We start from the raw sequence: 21,828 nt of genomic DNA on the forward strand, positions 1-21,828 counted from the left end.
TGTATGCGTTTATGTTTATGTGTGTGTGTGTATACGTGTGTGTATGTGTGGGTGTGTATGAAATGTTACAAGATCTTGAACCGAGAAGATAAAAGCTGGTTTTGATTAGTATCCTTACATGTTTTACTCAATATTCTGGAATTTGATGAAAAACTTGACTTTGTCAAAATCTTGTAACATATTAGTACACAGAAATGAAATCGTGGAACAAATATCTACATATTAGTGAACTAAACCATTGCCATCCCTAGCGCTCAAAATGATGATCCCTAGCGCTCAAATACAAAAAACATTATTAATTTATCTATATGTTCAAACACTCCCAGATATATACTAAATAAAAATTCACCATAAAAAGTTTTTGCTCCCAGCTGTTACCTTTTTTTATTTTGTAAACAATGAATGTGTTAAGTATCAAAAACACCAAATCTAGATTAGAAAAAGATATAATTATTAGGCACTTGACTTGCAATCTGCAGGGCCTGGGTTCGAATCCCGCTATGTACCAATGTGTTTTTCGATTTAGATATTTACATTTATCCGACGTTCCTACGGTGAAGGAAAACATAGTGATGCTGCCTACACATAGCTGAGAAAAAATTTAATGATATGTGTGAAGTCAACCCGCTCTGGGCCAGCGTGGTTGCCTATGGCCTAGTCACCCCTAATTTGGGGTAGGCTCCGAGCCCCTCAGTGGGGATGTATAGTGAGCTGATGATAATAATGATGATGATATATTACATGGTTATCACTTATTCAAAAGTACTTTTAAAAACTCGTAAGTATGAAATAGTCACATTTTGCCAGTTGTCAAATTTTATATGGACAACAACTAGACAGTTTACTCCAGCAAGAGAAACTGATTGTTTCAAACAGCAGCAGAAAATATTACGCGCTTAAATTCACGAAAAAGTACGTAAACAAACAAATGCGACAAGTGCCGAAAGGCCGCGCACGAACTGCGCGTCTCGCGCCGCGCATTTGGATCTCAGCCGTCGTAAAGTTCCGTTTTATCTCCGTTATAAAAGTTGCGGAAACAGAAGCAGAAACAGATGTTGAAAAGAACGCGGAACTTCCGCACTTGCGGAAACGGAAACAGACATCCGTTGCATCACTAGTAATTATAAGTACAAAAACAGATTTACTCGAAAGTGGGAGAAGCGGGTATCTTGAGTTCCGCGCAATGGGCCACCCACTTGTGCTCGAGCTCACGCCGATAGTGTGCAAGAAAGTCGCCGAAGTACGCAATGCAGCCGGCCGCCACCAGCACGTTGCCGGTAGCGTCGATTAACTGCAACGACCATTCCTGGAATACATCAGAGAAAAGTTAAATGTTAGTTTCAACTTGAGGGCTAACTTAAGAAGTCTGGATAATTTTACGCCGAGTGCCGAGATGTTACTTTATCAATATCGAAAATTATTAATATGATTGTATAGCTACAGGTACGGCTAGAACTCCCCCAATTAACTGAGCAAGGTGACCTTGACGCTGTTCTCCCAGCGCGACTGCTCATTGGCGAGCGCCTGCGTAAGGCTGCCTGCCCGCGCCAAGCGGGCGGCGGCCAACTGCACATCCGCCTGCAGCCGGTCACGTTCCTCCTCTACAATCTCCAGTTCGCGCTGCATGGCCGCCAGCTGCGCCTCCACCGCTTCCACCTGCTTCTGCTTGGCACGTAACTCCGCCATTACGCTACGCAGGATGCCCGCAGCCTCTTTATGTCTGTAAACGGCATCCAACATCCGTGTAACTCGCAATTAACGTCTTAATGATAATGATGAGATACAAAACTGTCTTCAAAATATTAAAATGGATAACTTACTTAAGGATCTTGGGCTCCACTACGCGAAACACCTTTGCTTACATGTCGATGGCCTGCACCCACAGCACCATGGAGCGGCAAACCTACGCAAAGCAAAACTTCCACTCACTTCTACAGCATGATACATCCATTCGAGTACTAAGTATTTGCACTTGGCATATTTAGTATATTCGACATCTGTTGGTTAGTATTTAATCTATGGGTTAGTAATAAGTCACCTTGGAGACTTTAACGACAGTATCGGGATTGAAATCCTTGTGCGTGAGATAAGTCTTGATCTTTTTAAGGGTGGCGTCGGGGATGTGGTCCTTATCGTACTCTTGCAGGTTTCGGATAAAGTTCACATCGGCCAGAAGCTTTTTTGTTGAATCCCAATCGGGCCTGCAAATAAGTTTCTTGTATCAGTCGTAGATTTTGGCCGACGTTTGGTTCAGTCAAATAAGTTTATTAATTAATTAGAAAAAACTTGTCGTAAACTAAACTGACTACGCTCCTAGCAAAATGCAAACTGGCTCCATGACGAAGCGCACGAGCGTGGGAGGCTTCTGAAATGCTTTCAATTCATTGATATCGGCTTTATTCAACGCCTTGAGCGCGTCCTGCGCAGCCTCCATGGCGGGCATGGCCAGCGCCAGGTCCGCCTTCGCTTCGTCTGCGATCTGCCTCACCTCGTCTGCTTTCATCTGTCGAGGTTGAAATCGATGTGTAACACAGAAAATTATAATATATTCACAGCATATAAGTTGTACTACTCGTATTTGCATAACATTTTGCGGCCAGAACCTAAACCTCGACTATTATGGTAAGTCTATAAATCCCACCTTGGCGTTAGCCTCATCGACGAGTAAGGCGCTCCGCACGAGATCGGCTGCGCGGCGCTCGTTTTGCAGGCGCGCCGCCAGCGCTGAGCCCTCCGCCGCCTTGCGCGCCAGCAGCGGCTCCATTTCTCGTACGGCTCGCTCCATCGCACCCACCGACTCATATGCGCTGTACAGCTTCTACAACATAAAAATGAGGTAAGTACAACCTACATTATGTCAAGACTGAAATGTTGTACAACCTGTATACATTACAGTCTCACAATGAAACACAAATTATATGTATAGGTCAACGAGATCTGAGAACAATATACCTCGAGGCCACAGGAGGCGCGGTCGCGGCCGGAGATGATCTCCTGTCGTTTGGCATCCAGCAGCGAAAGGTAGAGCAGTAGCAGGTCGAGGTAACTGCTGGGCGTCGAGTAGAAGTGTCGCCGAAGCTCCGTAAATAGGCGCTCCGACATTACGTCCACGTCCTGATACAAAACACACAGGAATATGTTATCAAGTAATACTATAGTGTTCAATGTCCTATTAAAGATTTATCGTAGACAAGGTAAAAGTTTGACTTCACGTACCTGATGCATGGATACGCAGACTGTGGATACGTCATTGATGAGCTTAGCGTCGCCGAGCGGTGCCAGTGACTGGCGTGCCACCGAGTGCAGCGCTCCCGGTGGCCACTTGGTCAGCCAGTCGATAGTACAACAGTTCACCAGAGAAGGAAACATGCGACAGCGCCGTCTGAATGCACCACACACCACCACATTGTAATTTAACATTAGTGAGCAAAAAAGGTTTTGCTTATTAACACACAAAAAAGCAATGCGAGGAACCTAAAACGTTTTTACTTTTACGGGACAATGTTACGGCTCATGCATTTCAACCTGAAACCTTCGCCAACGGGGCTCATACAAATGCAGAGGTGGAGCTTGGCGCGCACGCGGTTGATGAAAAATCGGTAGAGAGCGTCGCGGTCGGAAAGGTTGACCCCGGCCTTCGCAGCATCTTGTCCACATCCTGACTGCATCTGCTCGTACGCATCGCCTTCCAGCAGGTTGTTTACTTCACCTGCGAAAATCAACTTGCCAACGTACTACTTAAAAACCGTAAATGGCCAGTCGTCTGCATTAGTAAAACTAAAATACCCTATACTTTCGGTACTATGGAAGGTCTACTAATATTACCATAGACTGAAGTTTTCTCCAACGGTGAATAATATTGAATGGACGATTATTTAGTACCCGTATTGAGCATATTGTTGATATCTTCGAGAAAGTCGTCACGAGAGAGCTGCGAGTCGGTGCAGAGGAAGACGGTCTCCCGTAGAGCCACGCCTGCGCTCATGTACATCTTCACCAGGTCCTCATGGAACTCGGGCACGTCGTAGTTTCGCTTTAGCTCCATCCCCATGCATCTGCGGCGAAAACCATTCCATCAGTTTGGAGTTCATATAAACTTTTCCTTATTGAATTCTTTTTCGTTTTTGTCAACATTTTATAATATATAAGTTATCCATCGTCTACGATTCATAAAATCTGGTGCACATAATTTGCAAGACACGATCGTGACATTGTATGAATTGTTAGTTGTTTCATAAAGAAGCAGGTTGGTATGCCGTGCGGCCGTATCGTTACCGGCAGTCGTTGAGGTGAGCGGCGAGCGCGGCAACGCTGCGCCGGCCTGAGCCCGCTGGTCCCACGAGCAGCGCGTGCCCGCGCTCGGCACGCAGCACGCGCGCCACGCGCGTCACGTGCTCCGCCATCTCACTGAATACAACCAGTCGCATCTCCGTACGCGCACTAGCGTTATACTCGTCTAGGTATTCCTGAATATAGAGGAGTATTTTACTATGGCCGATAATAAATTTTTATAATTGTTGAACGTACATTTTTTTTAGACTAAAACAAACCTTGAGCACTGCCATGAGTTTTTCCATGTCTGGAAGTTCCCGGTACACCCTCATTTCTTTTGGCAATGAGGGATTTATGAAGTCTCCAAATAGGAGCATTGACGGCTCTTCAATAAGCTCTCCTTCAGGCAAATCCAACACCGGGTCTTTGAAGTTTTTCTCGCAAACATCACACATTAGCCTGTAGAAAAAGGTCTTGTCTTCTACGCAAATGAGCCTGTCATGAAATACTCGCAAGCATTCATGATAGAACAGCCAAAAAGAAAATAATAAGATTGATTATTCTTTCAATTTCTAAATAGATACTGATGTACTTCGGAGACGATTGAACATGTGTCACTTTTTTATGGATTAGCTAACATATAGAAATATATTAAAGTAAATACACACACCGTAGCATTTCGCGTGGGACGCGCATGTACGCCGCCCGCGCCTGGACAGATCTCGCAGATTAAAAACGTAGTGGGCGCGTGCAGGAGTCGGCAGCAACTGCGCGCACACACGTCCGTACACCTCCACCGCCGCGCGCACCAAGTTGTCCGCTAGCGATGACACCTCCGTCACGAAGTCCTCCATGTGCCCGCCCAAGATCGACTGCAACAAACACGCTTAAAGATTTCTGTCTAACTTTGTCTATTTATACCGGTAGATGCTGGCATCGAGCATATAAGGGTTTTTTTTATCAATGTTTTAACGGGTCAAAGGACGGTGAATGTTTACTTTAAATATAGTGATCATCGCGGAAGAGTCCGGTGCGGCGAAATGCAGCATGGCGAAGTGCCTTACGAAGCGCGCGGTGAGCGGATTGCGGCCGCCGCCGGGCGGGGCGCACGCCGCCACCACAACCACGTCGATGATCTCCTTCCAGTACAGTTTGTCGCGGTCGTGCCACCCGCCGAAATCAAGGAACTGTCTACAAATATAACCAGACAAAATAACTTAACAAATGCAGGTTGAGTACGGTAGCAGATCCATTGATAGCAATAGTTTACCTGAGCAGTTCGATGGTGGGCTGAGCTCCGAACACAACTATGCGGCGGCCTAGCGGCGCGCCTAGGGCACGCCGAGGTCGCTTTTCCCGCCGCTGTTCGATCGCCTCCTACCATCATAAGCATCATAGTAGACATCAAAGGTCTACTTGGTCAGAGGTGACATAACTCTAAATGAGTTGCTCTAAAAACAATTGTCAAACATTTCCATAACGTCTCGATTGACTAGGCTCTGAATTTAAAATTAGGTGTATTTATGTAAGTAAATTTGATGGAAATATGTTTCCGTAATTTCAAATTTATGGATAGACTAGCTGTCGACCATAACTCCGTTCGCGCGGAGTTAAAAAAAAAGCTTAATTTGTTGCCTATTTGTTCTTGCATACTATATTCTACATCTGTGCCAAATTTCATCAAGATTCGTAGACTCATTCCAGAGTTACCTTTAAACAAACATTCATTCATTCATCATTCCATCTAAACATTCGCATTTAAGTTCGCATTCGCAAGTAGCACAAGTAGTTCGCAGATCTCACAAAGTTTTATCTGAGAAGCAATATGGGTTTCAAGCTGGAAAAAGTACTACTCTCTTATTATCTAAATTCACCGATGATATTAATGCTTGCCTTAATTCAAAAAAACATGTCATATTAATATTTATTGACTATAGCAAAGCCTTCGATATGCTTAAACATGATCTGTTAATTGAGAAGCTAGATAATAATGGCATAAGAGGAAAACTGCTACAGTGGTGTAAAAATTATCTTAATGATCGCAGCTACCAAGTAAAAGTCGGAACGTCGTACAGCGATAGTGTACCTGTTACGTTAGGAACAGCACAAGGTTCTGTTATCGGTCCGCTTCATTATCTGACCTACGTCAACGACATCACCATGGTCATTAAACATTGCACTGTGTACCAGTTTGCGGATGATACATGTCTGATGGCTGCTGACAGAGACATCGCGGTGGCTGAACGCCAGATACAATCGGATTTTGAAGCGCTTTGTAAATGGTCGCATGATGCTGGTTTAGTACTCAATGCTGACAAAACTAAATTTATGCATGTGCATTCGAGCCACAATCGGTGCTCTCCGAATAAAATTATTAAAATTTTAGCACACAGTCACACGTGTCTCCACAGTGGAAAGTGCACATCTAATTGTGTGCCTCTTGAGCAGGTCCACGAGCATAAATATCTTGGCCTGGTTATAGATGATAGGTTTAGTTGGTCGCGACATATAAATAAGACATGTGATAAGCTAAGGGCAATCATGGCTAAATTTCATATAATAAAAGATAGAATACCTTACAATGTTCTAATCACTATGTATATGGCGTTTGTAGAAAGTATAATATCATACGGATTAAGTAGCTACGGACGAACTTATAAAACATACCTAAATCAAATATATAATATACAATATAAAATTTTAAAACTAATAACACCACCGAAAATAAAACAGAATTATTCTAAAGACCCTATAAAACTATTTAAACATTGTAAAGTAATTCCAGTACATAAAAAAGTAGAATATAACTTGTTAGTAGAACAATATTTTCGGACTGAAATTCAGCTTCCAATTAATCATACACTTACAACTAGGAGTATAACAAATAAAAAATTGTCAATTCCAGAACATGTCAATGTCTATGGTATGCGTACATCAGAATATATAATTCCAACATTAATAAATAATTTACCTTCTGAAATTAAAAATAACATAAACTACAAAAATTTAAAAAACATACTTAAAGACTACTATCTTAAATCCTGAGCGTTATATAATTATTACCCGTTGTGCACCCTGTATATGACGGTATGAGCGATCTCACTTAGTTGCTGTTTAAAAAATTAATCTAAACTTACCTTCAGTTATATTTCATAGCGTAGTACCAAAGTGTCTGGACAAACCCACGATGGGTTTATAGACACTTTTAATATAACTTTGTATTTTGTACCCTGTTTAATATAAATAAATAAAAAAAAAAAAAAAAAAAAAAAAAAAAGTAAGATTAATAACGTAGATTTATGAGTAGATTTATGAGTAGATTTATGGTAGATAGATATTATGAAAGTTGAAAGCTACTGAAGTATATGTTACAGCATGTTCAACCTGTGTTTTATTACTGCTGGTCTGTGCAGAGAAGTTGAGTGTGACCGGTATGAAAGAGTCTGTAGTCTGCATGTTGTTCAACACTTCCAGGATGATGCAGGTTTTGCCGACTCCTGGACACTGCTACGGGGTAAGCCCGTGCAAAAAAAAAAATATTCCGAAATTTTTAGGTAAATATCATAAAAAAAATAAAAAAAAAACAACAACAGTTACCATATTGTTAGATATTTGATGCAAAAGTATTTTAAAAGAAATAAATTAACAGCGAAATAGTGAATTTAACTCTACTTCTAAATAATCCTCGCAATAGGATAAACTCAAACCGAACGTAAATAAACAAAAATGTCAGACGTTCCGCAATGACGGATGGAAAGAGACTGCCTCGAGCAGCAGCGCATACTTCCTTATAAAGCCTTTTGTGAGACTACCCTCAACAGTCCTAACACCTAACACGGCTTCTCCTGACATGAGACCGTCCTCGGGCTCGTTCTTCCAGCATCGTCAACATTGGAATTCGTCTGTAACAATGGCATGGAGTCTTTCGATACCAGCTCGTTGGCAGGCGCGATGCGGGCGCGCTGCTCGTCGTCAGGCGCTGCACTGGCGCGCTGCTCGTCATCAGGCGCGGCTGTAGCGCGCTGATTGTAGACAGGCACTACTCAGGCGCGTGTTTCAGGGACCACACTGCCACAGGCCTTACAGATTAAACTTGCCTCAGTGTATTGGGTTACAGTGATCCAGTAGCATCTACATCGGATCATTACATAACACCGATCCAGTAACATCTACATCGGATCATCAAACAGCACAGATCCAGTAACAACTACATCGGATCATCAAACAGCCACAGATCCAGTAACAACTACATCGGATCATCAAACAGCCACAGATCCAGTAACAACTACATCGGATCATCAAACAGCCACAGATCCAGTAACAACTACATCGGATCATCAAACAGCACAGATCCAGTAACAACTACATCGGATCATCAAACGGCATAAATCCAGTAACAACTACATCGGATCATCAAACAGCCACAGATCCAGTAACAACTACATCGGATCATCAAACAGCCACAGATCCAGTAACAACTACATCGGATCATCAAACAGCCACAGATCCAGTAACAACTACATCGGATCATCAAACAGCCACAGATCCAGTAACAACTACATCGGATCATCAAACAGCCACAGATCCAGTAACAACTACATCGGATCATCAAACAGCCACAGATCCAGTAACAACTACATCGGATCATCAAACAGCCACAGATCCAGTAACAACTACATCGGATCGTCAAACAGCACAGATCCTCCTCACCCTGGCACCTTGTAGGACAAGCGTCCTGCAGTCCGTTGCCGATAGGAGCGTCCCGCAGTTTGTCCGTCCTGAAGATACCCAAGAAGCATCATCTCCTGATACAAAAACGTCTCACACTCATAAAGGGCATCAATGACTATTACGACATAATGACATCCATCTGACTCAGGCAAAGGTTTTTAATCTTATCACGACTCGGCCTTACCTGACCCTCACTAATAAACTGATCGAGGTATTCAATTTCAGTCTTAAGTAAAGAACACATTTTTACATTAATTAAAAAGTCTGATGTTGACTTATTTGGCATCAAAACTTGAAATATAAAAATATTGGTTCGATCTTACCGCAGTACAAATTGAATAGATCGCATCCATAATCCTGTCAGAGTGAAATACACAGACAACGCGTGAGCCTCACTACTCACATATTCCCATGCAGAATAAACGGCTTGGTCCACGCTAACCTTGCTTCGTGAACACTGGTACGATTCTGATTTCGACTCAACTTACTGCGACTACAAAGATTATCACAGTAACGATCTGACATTTTTCTCTTTGCATTTATTTTCACGAAAATGCAAACACAAACACAGAGTGAGCAAAGTGGATAGAATCACGCGGATCCTATCCCACTTCTGATGTTAGATATTTGATGCAAAAGTATTTTAAAAGAAATAAATTAACAGCGAAATAGTGAATTTAACTCTACTTCTAAATAATCCTCGCAATAGGATAAACTCAAACCGAACGTAAATAAACAAAAATGTCAGACGTTCCGCAATGACGGATGGAAAGAGACTGCCTCGAGCAGCAGCGCATACTTCCTTATAAAGCCTTTTGTGAGACTACCCTCAACAGTCCTAACACCTAACAATATTATGTATAATTAAAAAAAAAATAATAATAAACTGGTTACTAATATTACAACCTGCTGTTAATATTAGGTCCTTACATATGAAATTGGCGTTTTTCGTACTGGCCACTTTAATCACGAATTTCTCCTCTTTGGTAAGGAATTCCAAATTCAAATTTGTACAGCTATAGACTCATGTATTTGTGGTTCGATGACCGTCATTCAATTGTTTTTTTTCTTCTGTTTTTTTCTGTTTGCGTCACTCATTTTACAAAATGGAAAACTTAAAATATCGCATTATTTACGAGTACGAGTTCCGCCGTGGCACTAGTGCTGCGGAAACGACTCGAAGGGTGAATGATGTGTATGGCGGTCGTTTTGCAAAAGAAAACACAGTTCGTTTTTGGTTCCAACGTTTTCGTTCTGGAAATTTCGATCTGCAGAACGAGCCCCGTGGACGGCCTGAGACTCAAGTTGATAATGAAGAGTTGAAGGCTATTGTGGAAGCGGATCCATCGCAAACCACGTCCGAGTTAGCTGCAAGCTGCAATGTTAGTGATAATTGACTGTTTTAATTCATTTGAAGCAAATTGGAAAGATTAAAAAGCTTGAAAGGTGGGTACCTCACGAATTGACTGAAGCAAACCGGCAAACGCGCGTCGACTGTTGCGTTACATTACTAAACCGGCACAATAATGAAGGTATTTTAAACCGAATCATTACCTGTCATGAAAAATGGGTTCTTTACGATAATCGGAAGCGCTCAGCGCAATGGTTGGATCCTGGCCAGCCAGCCAAATCCTGCCCCAAGCGAAAATTAACCCCAAAAAAGTTACTTGTAAGCGTTTGGTGGACTAGTGCCGGTATTGTTCATTACAGTTTTCTCAAATCTGGCCAGACTATTACGGCTGATGTCTATTGTCAGCAATTGCAAACCATGATGGAAAAGCTAGCGGCTAAACAACCTAGGCTGGTCAATCGCTCCACGCCACTGCTGCTTCACGACAACGCTAGACCACACACTGCGCAACAGACGGCTACTAAATTAGAAGAGCTTCAATTGGAAAGTCTAAGACATCCTCCGTACTCCCCGGACCTTGCTCCAACAGATTACCATTTTTTTCGAAATTTGGATAACTTCTTGCAAGGAAAAAAATTCAACTCCGATTGGCCAGTCCAAATCGCCTTCAAAGATTTTATTGATTCCCGTCCGACTGGTTTTTTTAGTAAAGGGATCAATGAACTACCTATGAGATGGCAAAAGTGCATAGAAAATAATGGTTCAAACTTTGATTAGTTAAATATATTGTTAGGACTGTTGAGGGTAGCCACACAAAAAAAAAGGATTTATAAGGAAGCGTGCGCTGCTGCTCGAGGCAGTCTCTTTCCATCCGTCATTGCGGAACGTCTGACATTTTTGTTTATTTACGTTCGGTTTGAGTTTATCCTATTGCGAGGATTATTTAGAAGTAGAGTTAAATTCACTATTTCGCTGTTAATTTATTTCTTTTAAAACACTTTTGCATCAAATATCTAACAATATTATATTAAAAAATATTCGACTTTTTGTTCCTCCCATACAAAACGCCAATTTCATATGTAAGGACCTAATATAAATCATCGGAATAGTAAAAAACTTAAGACAGGCGTGGGTCCAACGCCTACTTGGTAGGTCTGTCACACGGACGTTACAAGTAATTAGTATGATATGGTCAGGGCTCCCAGGGTGCGGACTTAACTAAATGAAAACGGCGAGGTTAGGCTGCGTTGGCGGCTAGCGACCCCAATAAGAAAGAAGATGTCGGAGGTCGTGTTGCGCGTGGCTGCACCGCGACGGCGTGTAACGTTGCGGTTTTTTTCGCATCATTACTTTTACTTGATTCAGTTTTTTTCTTCTCTTCGGTTTCCGAACGCACACATCTGTCAATTATGTCAATGTCGTATAAAAGGGACATTGTCAAAATGAATTGCCGGTGGTAGTCTACCGTCCTCGGATTTATTATTTGTGCTGTTGTAATTCTACTTTTAGAGAGTTTAAATCATTCGTGATCGCACTTGATATTGAAAATATTATGGCAGGTTAGCCAAAATAAATAAAAATGGGAGAGGTGGGAAATCGCGAGCGGATTGATTTATAAGTCCTTTAGAACAAAATTAAATTTGTAGCAGCCGCCGTGATGGGTTTTCTTTATATTTCTTTCATATTCGTCTCCGTTTTCGATTTAATTGTTACTTCATAATAGAAATTATGGATTAAAGCATGTACATTACTAGTCATGCTTCTTTGAAGTCCGTTCCGCAGTCCATGCAAAGAGCTTAGGATGCAGTAAGGTACAAACTTCCTTACCATCACTACAAATCAACATCCAGGTCAGTGTCACCAAATTCCTGAGTAGGATCTGTCCAGTGGATGCTCGGACTGTTATCCGGAAGTTTCCCTCCGAGCCGCCACTGCACAGGTATATGGCTGATTGAGCATAGGGACTTGTTGTGTTGTTTGTAACTAATTTGTTTAAAATGGTATAATTTAAAGGCTCAATATTGTTTAAAAATAATAAGTGGGTAAAAGCAAAGTTGATCAAGACACGCGAACTAGTAACGCGACCCTGAGTATAAGTTTTATCCTTTACTATCTCCGATAAACATTTTTAATTAGAAAGCCTTAAGCTAGATAACCTCTTATAACATTTCTATAAAATTTAAATAAAACAACTATCATTTGGATGATTCTTATTGTATATATATATATATGTTTCTATTCTTACTGTAATATAATAATTTGTGAAAATTAAATGTGTTGGTAATATGATAAAAAAAGAATAAATAAATAATATTATTGTTGTGAGATCATATTGTCTTTTTATTCCCCTTATATCTATAGACTTGCGAATGTAAGTAAAATACCAGTTTTCAGGCGGTGTTGTTCGCATATTATTCAATGTTTGGCCTGGTCATGCCGGGTCGTCCGCTGACTCCGCAACCTCGTTTTTAAATCGTATCCAAGTTCCTGGAATCCGCCAAACGAAAGAAATATAGTCCAATGTAAACCCTATATGTCCCTGGACCACCGTACCATAATAAAAGCTAACACAAGGGCCCTACGGTCGGTGGTCTTTTACAAAAGGGTAAAATTAAAAAATAAAATTATCTCCAACATGAACTAGCAAAAGAATAATTCAAAAGAAAATTATAAATATTGGAGGTAATACCAAAATCACAAAACTCGTTGGCAAGAATCCAGATTAAATATTTCACATAAAAAAAAAAAACAAAAACAAAAATCGAAGTGAAAAATCTATGTTGGAAACTAAAGAATCTACTATTGAACCCTAAAAAAATATATTGTTAGGACTGTTGAGGGTAGTCACACAAAAGGTTGTTTTATAAGGAAGTATGCGCTGCTGCTCGAGGCAGTCTCTTTCCATCGGTCGTTGCGGAACGTCTGACATTTTTGTTTACGTTTGGTTTGAGGTTATACTACAGCGAGGATTATTATGAAGTAGAGTTAAATTCATTATTTCGCTGTTAGTTTAATTCTTTTAAAATACTTTTGCATCAAATATCTTACATCAGAAGTGGGATAGGATCCGCGTGATTCTATCCACTTTGCTCACTCTGTGTTTGTGTTTGCATTTTCGTGAAAATAAATGCAAAGTGAAAAATGTCAGATCGTTACCGTGATAATTGTTGTAGTCGTAGCAAGTTGAGTCGATATCAAAGTCGTACCAGTGTTTGCGAAACAAGGGTAGCGTGGACCAAGCCATGTATTCTGCATGGGAATATGTGAGTAGTGAGGCTCACGCGCTGTCTGTGTATTTCATAGCAGACAGGATTGTCGACGCGATCTATTCAATTTGTACTGCGGTAAGATTGAACCAATATTTTTATATTTCAAGTTTTGATGCCAAATAAGTCAACATTAGACTTTTCATTTAATTTAAAGATGTGTTCTTTACTAAAGACTGAAATTGAATACCCCGATCAGTTTATTAGCGAGGGTCAGGTAAGGCCGAGTCGTGGCAAGATTTAACACGTTACATGTCAACATAATTTTTTCATTTTAAAGTGAACTTGTAAGGCTAGTCGGTTGCGCTTAGCGTGTTAAGTCATTACCTGAGTCAGACGTATGTCATTATGTCGTAATAGTCATTGATGCCCTTTATTAGTTCAGTTTGTTTTGTCCATGTATTGTCGAGATGCTCTGCGTTGCGTAGACTGCGGGATACCCAACTGCAGAAGTGAGATTGTGAACGGAATATGAGACGTTCTGTATCAGGAGATGATGCTTCTAGGGTATTTTCAGGACTGACAAACTGCGGGTTGCCATTAATATCATGTAGAGGACGGACTGCGGGACGCTTGCCCTACATGGTGCCACGGTGAGGGGAGTGGACTCCCGAGACATGCTCTGCTTTTTTTTTAACGGTGAGACATCTTATGTTCGTATGACACGCAAACGTCGTGCCTATGTCATACGAACGATTGTGTGATACTACTTGCGTATAATAAGCGAACGTCGTGCCTATGTTATACGAGTAGTTATGTATCTGACATGTGTGTAATAAGCGAACGTCGTGCCTATGTTATGCACATGTAGATGACACATGATATGCGAACGTCGTGCCTATGTCATGTGCTGAAGTCATTTGTGTAGATGAACTATGCAAACGTCGTGCCTATGGTTCACTATGTTGTTGTAAACGAACTATGCAAACGTCGTGCCTATGGTTCACTATGTTGTTGTAAACGAACTATGCAAACGTCGTGCCTATGGTTCACTATGTTGTTGTAAACGAACTATGCAAACGTCGTGCCTATGGTTCACTATGTTGTTGTAAACGAACTATGCAAACGTCGTGCCTATGGTTCACTATGTTGTTGTAAACGAACTATGCAAACGTCGTGCCTATGGTTCGCAAAGTTGCAAAGAAGTACAGGAGGACGAGGACGTCCTCCAGTCAGGAGAGGCCGTGTTAGGACTGTTGAGGGTAGTCACACAAAAGGTTGTTTTATAAGGAAGTATGCGCTGCTGCTCGAGGCAGTCTCTTTCCATCGGTCGTTGCGGAACGTCTGACATTTTTGTTTACGTTCGGTTTGAGGTTATACTACAGCGAGGATTATTATGAAGTAGAGTTAAATTCATTATTTCGCTGTTAGTTTAATTCTTTTAAAATACTTTTGCATCAAATATCTTACAATATATATAATCAAATCATAGGCAGCACGGCCGAAATAAAATGTTAGTAGAACAAAGGAATTCAGTTCACATAATCAATCTGGCATATGATGACGTATTCAAAGTTAAAAAAAAAAATAAAAAAAGAACGGCTAGGTACTAACTTGGCAGTAATTTCACCTTTACAACAAGGGAAACAGTATTAAAAAATAGTCAGATTGTAATGCAAAACGAATTCATAAAAAACAAATTTAAATTTAAAGTAAATTATTAAGAAAAGGAAAAGTAACAATTAATATGCCGCAATACAAGGAATCATGAGTATTACTTAAAAAAAAATTAGAAAAGAAGAATTAAAATTATTGTCAAGAGCACGTGGTTCTTATAACACAATTCTTAATTTCTTAAATCTATTCGTTCCAATATAAATGAGCACTTGCACAGGTTGTAATATTAGTAACCAGTTTATTATTATTATTGACTTTAATTTAATTTTTTTTTTTAAATTTAAACATGGACCGGACTATTAAGTATTTAAATCTAACAAAACCCGAATTGTTGTATATATATAAATGTATTGTTAGATATTTGATGCAAAAGTATCTTAAAAGAAATAAATTAACAGCGAAATAGTGAATTTAACTCTACTTCTAAATAATCCTCGCAATAGGATAAACTCAAACCGAACGTAAATAAACAAAAATGTCAGACGTTCCGCAATGGCGGATGGAAAGAGACTGCCTCGAGCAGTTTTTTTTTTTTTGACTAAGTAGTCACTGTTTGCCTTGAGGAGGCATTTACAGTTTCACCGGGCTTGAGGTGGCCGGGCGCAGATGGCGCTTAGCCTAAACCTCGTTTAAGAGTAACTAGGCTCGAGGGCTCCCTCAGGAGCCTCGGCTCGGGCTGTTACTTCGTTATTATTACCGGATTGGAAGGTCACCGAGCTCTTAGGTCGCTTCGGTGGACGCTCCATGGAGTGACTGGGCGCAAGGGCCCCCGAGAGGGGACCTCGGCTTGGGCTGTCACTCATTACGCGTTCAGCATTCCGATTCAAGGGTGCCCGAGAGGGCCGAACCTCGGCTTGATCGGTTGCTATTATCTGATTGCTATTATTAATACAGCTAACATTACTACCACTTCGGAAAGCGTTAGCGCTGGGAGAAGAAGTGGCGGAAGAAACTCCAGCAACGCTTCTACAATTAATAGGTGAAAACCTGCCTGCTATGAGGCCGTATCGCGAGAATGATTGTCGCAGCCGACAGCGACTGCGGCGTGTGATCTGTTTGTGATGTTTGAGCTTAGCCTGGGCGATAGTAATTGCATCGTCTTGAAAGTCAAGAACGTGCCTAGGTCTACGATAATCCCGACGAAACTTACCGAGCGCGATTGGATTGTAGGTGGCGGCACCTACAACAAGCGGATTAGAGCCTCGAGCAGCAGCGCACGCTTCCTTATAAATCCTTTTTTTTTGTGTGGCTACCCTCAACAGTCCTAACACCTAACAATATATATTGTAAGATATTTGATGCAAAAGTATTTAAAAGAATTAAACTAACAGCGAAATAATGAATTTAACTCTACTTCATAATAATCCTCGCTGTAGTATCAAACTCAAATCGAACGTTAATAAACAAAAATGTCAGACGTTCCGCAATGAAGGATGGAAAGAGACTGCTTCGAGCAGCAGCGCACGCCTCCTTATAAAACCTTTTGTGAGACTACCCTCAACAGTCCTAACACGGCCTCTCCTGACTGGAGAACGTCCTCGTCCTCCTGTACTTCTTTGCAACTTTGCGAACCATAGGCACGATGTTTGCATAGTTCGTTTACAACAACATAGTGAACCATAGGCACGACGTTTGCATAGTTCGTTTACAACAACATAGTGAACCATAGGCACGACGTTTGCATAGTTCGTTTACAACAACATAGTGAACCATAGGCACGACGTTTGCATAGTTCATCTACACAAATGACTTCAGCACATGACATAGGCACGACGTTCGCATATCATGTGTCATCTACATGTGCATAACATAGGCACGACGTTCGCTTATTACACACATGTCAGATACATAACTACTCGTATAACATAGGCACGACGTTCGCTTATTATACGCAAGTAGTATCACACAATCGTTCGTATAACATAGGCACGACGTTTGCGTGTCATACGAACAAAAGATGTCTCACCGTTAAAAAAAAAAGCAGAGCATGTCTCGGGAGTCCACTCCCCTCACCGTGGCACCATGTAGGGCAAGCGTCCCGCAGTCCGTCCTCTACATGATATTAATGGCAACCCGCAGTTTGTCAGTCCTGAAAATACCCTAGAAGCATCTCCTGATACAGAACGTCTCACATTCCGTTCACAATCTCACTTCTGCAGTTGGGTATCCCGCAGTCTACGCTACGCAGAGCATCTCGACAATACATGGACAAAGCAAACTGAACTAATAAAGGGCATCAATGACTATTATGACATAATGACATACGTCTGACTCAGGTAATGGCTTAACACGCTCAGCGCAACCGACTAGCCTTACAAGTTCACTTTAAAATGAAAAAATCATGTTGGCATGTAACGTGTTAAATCTTGCCACGACTCGGCCTTACCTGACCCTCACTAATAAACTGATCGAGGTATTCAATTTCAGTCTTTAGTAAAGAACACATCTTTAAATTAATTTAAAAGTCTAATGTTGACTTATTTGGCATCAAAACTTGAAATATAAAAATATTGGTTCGATCTTACCGCAGTACAAATTGAATAGATCGTGTCCACAATCCTGTCTGCTGTGAAATACACAGACAGCGCGTGAGCCTCACTGCCCACACATTCCCATGCAGAATAAACAGCTTGGTCCACGCTACCCTTGTTTCGCGAACACTGGTACGACTTTGATATCGACTCAACTTGCTACGACTACAACAATTATCACGGTAACGACCTGACATTTTTCTCTTTGCATTTATTTTCACGAAAATGCAAACACAAACACAAAGTGAGCAAAGTGGATAGAATCACGCGGATCCTATCCCACTTCTGATGTAAGATATTTGATGCAAAAGTATTTAAAAGAATTAAACTAACAGCGAAATAATGAATTTAACTCTACTTCATAATAATCCTCGCTGTAGTATCAAACTCAAATCGAACGTTAATAAACAAAAATGTCAGACGTTCCGCAATGAAGGATGGAAAGAGACTGCTTCGAGCAGCAGCGCACGCCTCCTTATAAAACCTTTTGTGAGACTACCCTCAACAGTCCTAACAATATATTATATAAATATATATTTTATTTTGCTTGTTGTTAAAAAATTAATAGGTTGTTTTCTTCAAGCAATCTTACTTCATTTCATTTAATTCTTATTATAGTTTTTATTATTTAACCTGTATTTTGTATTTCTTTTTCTTTTCCAAACTTAATTCCAACTTACCTGGAAAAAAAAAACTTGGTTAGATTTCTTAAGTTTTGGTTTTTTTTACCAAGCTATTGTTCAGTCACTATTTTTTAACATCTTGCTGTGATCCCATAGTATCTGTAATTGTTTATGTACGTATCGGTATTTGTTGAGTAAGTAAGATTACACGAATTTGTGGGTTTTATCGTTTCCGTTACCTGATTTGTAGGTCCGGGAGTTTTGGGTTTTATGCGACGTCCCTATAGTTTTTATTCGTTTTGAGCGGTTTCAACTCGTTAAATAAGCCTCTAATGATATTTTGTTGGGGTTGGTTACATTTTATTTTGCGTCGAGCGGTTTCAACTCGTTCAATAAGCCTCTAATGATATTTTGTTGGGGTTCGTAGCATTTCATTTTGCGTTATGCGCGTCTTAGAGCGGGTCGTGTCTACTGCTTAACAAATATGGATAGTATCACTAAAGTTCGGATCATCCCTTAGTATCACAGGTTGCAAGTTTCCGCATAATTCCGTCGCTATATTCCATATCAGTTTCTGTATGGGTTATTAACGCCGCTAAATTACAAATTAAATTGTGCAAGTAACTTACCCTTTCAATAGGGAACCAACGTAAATTTTAATAATTTACAAAAAAAAAAATTAGTACAAGGAAACGACTATTTCAGACCGCTGACCTCCAACAAAATGGCCGAGTTTTAGCAACTCATCCTATAAATAACCTTCCTGTTGTTTTTAAAGATGGACCTCGGACACCTGTCTTTTTGCTATCTACCACCTAAAACCTTTGTTTCTTTTTTATAAAAAGTATATTTAATCATGCATAAAGCAACCAATATATATAATGAAATCAAAAAATAGAAAAAGAAAATTTAAATATTTAATACATTTTTAAGTTATTAATCAGCTAAAGCGCCACTACCACAATTTATTGACAACTGTCAGTTACCTGCCAGATGTCAGACGTCACGTTAGATTGCTATTGTTCATAAAAACTACATCGTTACAACACGATACTTTAGCGGTAAGTATGTTATTAAAAGAGGCTTTAAAAGTGTTCAATAAAACCATCTCAAACAAAATGCACTAAAAAGAAACAAAATAATGACATGAAAACTTCTTTCTTTCTTTCTTCTCTCTTTCAAAAACCCTCTAAACTCTAAAGAAAGTTCTCTTCTTTCTCTTCTGTCATTATTTTGTTTCTTTTTAGTGCATTTTGTTTGAGATGGTTTTTTATGGTACTTTTGAATGCATTTTGTTTGAAATTGTTTTTTTATGTTACTTTTGAGTGCATTTTGTTTGAGATTGTTTTTTTTGAAGTCGGCTATTTTTTTTTCTTAAAATTTTTGTTTTATTTCACAATTTTTAGTGAATTTGAAGTTCAATTACAAATTTCCTTAATACGTATGAGGAAAGAAATAAAGAAAAGGACTTTCCTATTTAATATGTGTGTACTTCAATTCAAAAACTAATTTAGAATGCAGCAGATAACCACTTATCCTTTAAACAGTGAAATAATTATCAAAATCGGTATACAAATTGAAAATTAACGAACTAATACATCGTAGCGTGCCTTTAATTTAGTCCAGCCGCGCGCCGCCGTAGAATTTTTCGAATGCGCGTAGTTTTTAATAATTTAATATCTTCCAAACTATTGATCAGAATTACATAGTTTAAAGGCTAATGTAATCTGCATTTAATACTCTAGCCATCAAACATATTTATTTGGATAAGGATTCATATCGAATATAATATAATAGCGCCGTAAGCTTACGACGCTGTTTTTCGTGTGCATTTTAATCGAAGTTTGTTCACAATAACATGGTTTTTGTGAGACATCCATAGATGATAGATATATGCCACCTAAGACTTTTATTTAGCAAATTTAAGGATCTATAATTACTCCATACATCATTTTAATGTAGGTCATATAGTTTGACCTACGTAAGCCCAGAAAGCAAATTTGTGCTATTCATTGTAACGCGATGTAGCATTTTTCGTTTCCGCGTAATTTTATTCTTACGATATCTCCTAAGCTATTAGACAGAATGATATAGTTTTAATTGCAAATATAATCTACATTAAATTCTCTTGATAATGAACATGTTTATTTACATAAGGGTTAATACTGAACTTGAATAATAGCGTCGGAAATAGGGCATGAATTTAATTAATGTTTCGTAAAGAAAAAAATGGTTATTGTGAGAAAACTATAAAAGATAGATATATGCTATCGCGGACTTTTATTTAGCACATTTAAAGAGCTACAATTCGCCATACATCATTTTGATGTAGGTCTTATAGTTTAGCCTACGTAAGCGCTGAAAGCAAAAATGTCCCTAATTTTCGCAACAAATTTTGAAACTATATTCAAAATCTACTAGTCTTCTAGTTATTTAAAAAAAAAAAAACAAAAAAATGGGACCCACCTGCACGCACTTCCTTTCGATTAAAATAATTTTTATCAAAATCGGACCACCAGGGACGGAGATTCGCGGTAACACACATAAAAAAAAAAAAAAATCAGTCGAATTGATAACCTCCTTCTTTTTGAAGTCGGCTAAAAATATCAATTTTGTAACAAAATAAACTAACTAAACAATAGAAGTTTAAAAACATCCTTTGCCTTGGTCCTTTGACCTAAAATATTTTATTAATCTTTACAATATTTTAGTACAAAGGTACAGCATAAAGTCAAAGTTTTATGCAATCATAATAAAATTAAAGCAAAAACATCCATGGAAAACTACTGCTAAGGTAAAGACTCAACGCCATGAAAAGATTTGAGTTGGAAATAGAGGTCTAGGTGTGCTTGTACCCGTGTCACCAGTGAAGATAGTGGGTCGGTTTGTGGCGAGCCAGCGACGCAGCAAATGGCCGTATCGCGCCGTGTCTGTGGTGGGTACGAGGGTCTCGAAGAACGGCCGGTCGGGATCGTAGGTGAAGGGCGGCGTGGACTCGGACCAGGGCCGCCCTCGCCGCAGCTTCGTATCCACGTAAACCTCGAACAGGTTCATGCCAGACGGCAGGCTGATACATGGAAATATATATACATACTAAGGACATACTAACATAACGAAGAACAAAGATTTTTGATCAATAAGTGAAATTGTTATTGTAATTTCTACAATACTTTCAGCATTATAAGCCACATTTTCAATTAATTATTCCGTATTCCTTTTACCTGTGTTGACCTATTATTGGTAAAAATAAATTATTTATAGCGCTCTAAAAGGAAAATTAGTGGCAGCACTTTGACTAAATTAATTGAATTTTACTTCAGCGTCGATATTGGAAGCCCGAGTCAATTAGCTCGGTAAAGGTCGGAACCTAACTTTGTTAATAAAATGTAACCGTATACTAGTTACAGGCCTGTTGGTCACGTCAAAGGGTACTTAAT

At 39.8% G+C, this 21,828-nt stretch overlaps 1 pseudogene; it reads right to left on the bottom strand.

Moving 5' to 3' along the window:
• LOC123723321 overlaps nt 1-21,828 on the bottom strand; it is a 42,747-nt pseudogene that overhangs the window by 10,180 nt on the left and 10,739 nt on the right.

Source organism: Papilio machaon, chromosome W, assembly GCF_912999745.1.
Source record: "Papilio machaon chromosome W, ilPapMach1.1, whole genome shotgun sequence".
NCBI lineage: Eukaryota > Metazoa > Arthropoda > Insecta > Lepidoptera > Papilionidae > Papilio > Papilio machaon.